The sequence below is a fragment of the Hordeum vulgare genome, chromosome 3H (assembly GCF_904849725.1).
Source record: "Hordeum vulgare subsp. vulgare chromosome 3H, MorexV3_pseudomolecules_assembly, whole genome shotgun sequence".
NCBI classification, from domain to species: Eukaryota; Viridiplantae; Streptophyta; class Magnoliopsida; order Poales; family Poaceae; genus Hordeum; species Hordeum vulgare.
In genome coordinates, this window is record NC_058520.1 from 211219731 (window position 1) to 211223606 (window position 3876).

At 47.5% G+C, this 3876-nt stretch overlaps 1 long non-coding RNA gene across 1 annotated transcript; it reads left to right on the plus strand.

The window, feature by feature from the left end:
* Nucleotides 1–279: 279 nt before the first annotated feature.
* LOC123439808 lies at nucleotides 280–1098 on the plus strand. Its single transcript, XR_006630171.1, has 3 exons — nucleotides 280–628; nucleotides 738–884; nucleotides 987–1098. It is a non-coding gene; the product is annotated as an uncharacterized LOC123439808 (long non-coding RNA).
* The last annotated feature ends 2778 nt before the right edge of the window (nucleotides 1099–3876 follow it).

The following is a 3876-nucleotide window of genomic DNA, read 5'->3' on the forward strand; positions in this document are numbered from 1 at the left end:
CAACCATGCAATTCTTTTTGTAAACTTTTATGTTTGTACATTTTCCTCATTGTTTCAATCTTTGTTATCAGTTGACATAGACCGAGGAGCTAAAGCGCCGCTCACATAGACATGAATTGTTTATTGAAACACATACACATCGAATTAGTGGACTTCCACAAGAAGGGTCTGAAGTAAGAATTGTAAGTTCGTATGCACTTGAATTTCTCGATTGCTTTCATATTTCTATTTATGTAGTAAATATGAACAGGTAACAATTCCTGAAATCTACAGAAGAACTTCAAGATGAAGCATTAAAGCACCCAGAATTGTTGGAGAATGGTATTTAGGATGGTGATTTGTTTGCATTTGTTTGTGGAAAGGAAAAAGATGGATATGTTCGTGCAGTTGGTTTGTCGCCAACTCCATGTGACCTAGAGTTGCCAGGAACCAATAGTATAAATCTACAAAGCTTCAAATAGCAATGGAAAAGTGTCGTGTATCACACCTAAAAGTGGAACATCTGCAAGACCAAATGGATGACATGAAGAGGCAAATGGTTGAGATGAGGAAACTTTTTCTATCTTCATAGGGGCAACAAGAAGAAACAAATAGCACACCTGGACATGAACCAAATACTCCACACCAGGTAGAACTAGTTCTATTATATCGTACCTCTGCAATAGTGGAACATGTAATATTCTGATCTCGTTGTAGTTTATTATATTTAACATCTATAATGCTTGATTTTGATGTAGAACGTAAGGACAAGAGAAGCCAATAATACTGGAAAAAGTAATTCTATTTTAGAGGACGTGGCTGAGTCAAATGCTTCTATGCAGAATGATGACACTCTTAGTGGAAGAAGAATTGTTAATGTTGAGAAACATAACAGACAACAAGGGGTAAATCTTTCCTTCCCTTTTCGCCTTTGAGTGCCTATATGATGCTATATGAACTTGCTTATTTACCATGATTATATTCTAAATTGCTATTTTTTTCTATAGGGTGGAAGAGATGTGATACTATATAGCATAACTGTGGCACCCCGGCTTAGAGGAAACGGGAACACCCCGTATTCCAGCCCAAGGACAAGTCTTCTGGAATACAGAACCGTTGGCACAGAACAAATCAGCTCTTTAATACTATGGAAAAGATTACAAGGATACATGGATTACATCGCCTTGGCGATACTACACCTGCCTACGGTAAATCCTACGCTAGCAGTAGAATAACAACCGATGTGATGAACACCACTCCGCACGGACTCTGGCTGGAATGCGCATGCTAGTTCGCAACTTGGAATCCTCGGCAAGCAAACACTCAAGGCATGACCTGCAAACTGGCATGACAAGCCAAGTGAGTACTTTGAATGTACTCGCAAACTCACAACAAACATTAGCATTAATGCAAGACAACATCATAGCAACCAGGATTAAGTAAAGGGTTGTTATTACTAAGGGAGTAGCAGAGAACTAACGATACCAGGCTACTTTCACTGTACTCGGGAGATACCAACTCATGTGATCTTACCAAGATCCTTTAGCGAGTATCCTAAAGACGGATACCAAGACTTATCATCGGCATGATGCCCAACTGTTTTCATACTCGGACGAGTTCTTCCATCATTACTATCATAGTTACGGTTGACCACCTACCGAGGTCTGATCGGGCTGTCCAATACCGTGGACTCGGCTATTCGAATAGGTTTGAGACTCTATAAAGGTTGCACACTTTACCCACACTATGGAGCACTGACCTCGTGATCCCATTCGGGTGGACCAGTGTTGCTCCAACGAAACTTGTCTGACCCTTGACTCTTTCATCGTACCACCGGCACTCATCCTCCCCCGGAGTCCTACCCTGGGTGGCCCTGTGTCCTCATGACACCTGCCACCATCGTGGCCAAACTAAACTGTCCCAATCGGGGACGCCGACACAAACAACTCAACTGGCTCACAGGGTTATCACCGCCTACCGGGACAAGGTAGCACGCATGCATAACCCTCCCTCTTTGGAGGTACCAGTGAAGGAGCACGCAATCAGACCAAGTCAAGGCCGTCCCATGTCGGCAAATGTGGTTGCACTGATGAGCCCGGACAAGTGATTCTGATCAACCAACTAGGTATCTTATCCCGAATAATATGCCTGTCATAGCTGACGCTCCGACATCATAGTAATCTGATAAATAATAAGGTCAAGCCACTACCGTTGATCCATGTTCAGAAAGTAATCATAGAAAGTAATCTCAACCTCATGTTATCGACTAGTGTGTAAGACACTACTCACTAACGATCCCATACTCATCTGAGTAATAATTTATTCAAAGTGCATACTTACATTTCAGACTAGAAACATATATATTTATTATTCAAATAGTTAATTAGACTATGATATTGCAATGCAATGAAGCAAATGAAAGTTGTGGCTTCCCTGGGATGATGGATCCACCGGGAAGAAACGCGAGTAGCTCGCGGTAGGAAATGCTGGAAACAGTTCTCTCTCGGAGGAGGGGCTGTTTATGGCAAGGGAACATGGTCATTTCCACTGTGTGATCACGTGGTGGAAATGTTACCATCTTGTCAGGCTTCACGAGACGAAGACAAGGGCTTTGGAATCACCCGAATCGGAGTCCCGAGCAAAAAGATATAAGGGTTTTGGATTCAGGGCCTATTTTGCAATAAAATATATTCACAATGGGGTCCATGGCAGCTAAGTTGGTCGCGCACTCAGGCAGAATACGTTTTCCCGTGGGAAAAACGTAAACACGCCCGGGGCACTTCCACTTATCCAGCTGGCTGAGCCTTCTCTCACCGACAGGTGGGGTCAGGGCCCACTTGTCGGGTCCCGCTCTCTCTCTCTCTCTCCTCTCGCTCTACTTCTACTACCTCCCAACGCCACGACAGAGGATGGTAGGCCGAGCACGGTCGATGTTGGTCCCGGCGCCACCGGGCAACTCCGGCTAAGGTCCGACCACTGGTGTGACCAGCGCGACCGGTCGCATCCGCCAGGGGGCTTGGCTCTCGCTGGAAAGCAGCGGAGCCAACGAAACCCTCGTCGCGACGGACAGCGGCCACGGCCTTCATGGGGGCACGCAACGCGGGCACAGAGAGGAGGGGTCCGGGTCGAGCAAGCCTTGAGGTAGCTGGAGGAGAGCCTTGGAGAGGATTAGAGGGAGGAAAAGGGCTCGACCAGCTCGAATTTAGGCCGAGGCCGACGGCGGCCATGGAGGCAATTGGAGGGCAAGGGGGCTCCGGGACCTCGATGAACAGGTTGGGGAGGATGCAGGGATGGAGGAGAGGAGGATGGAGAGGTCGCGGAACCCCGGGGCTCCTTAAATGGCCGCAGCGACAAGAGCCGATAAGAACGGCCGTCGTGGCGAGCTTAGCCACGCACTGGAGCTCCAGGGCGACGTGGCTGGCCTTTAGCGGCGGCGAGCAGCTTCGAGGAGGAGATGGGACAGCTCAAGTGAGCTCGCGAAGGCTCGGGGAAGAAAACGACATGGATGCAGCTGGAGCAACTGGACAGAGCTCGTCGTGGCGCGGTAAGGAAAAATCTAGAGGGGGAGAGGGCTCCAAGAGGAAGGGAACGATGAGGCGGAGCTTCTACGCATGACTAGAGCTCGAGGGAGAGGAGGAATCGACAAAACCAAGGGCTCCATTGCACAGAGCATGGTTATTGCATGCCACAGGCATGGTCACCACGTGCACTGGCACTGAGAGTACAAGCAAGGCTGGCACACTATGTCTAGCAGATAGTCCATCCAATGAGATGCCCAACTGAGGTGATAGATCACCAAAAGGAGCTAAGGGTTGATGGGATGCTTCACTGGAAGTTTCCTGCATCACACTTGACCTGATCACAGTGATCAACATAGAAGGGATAAGAGCAAAAGAT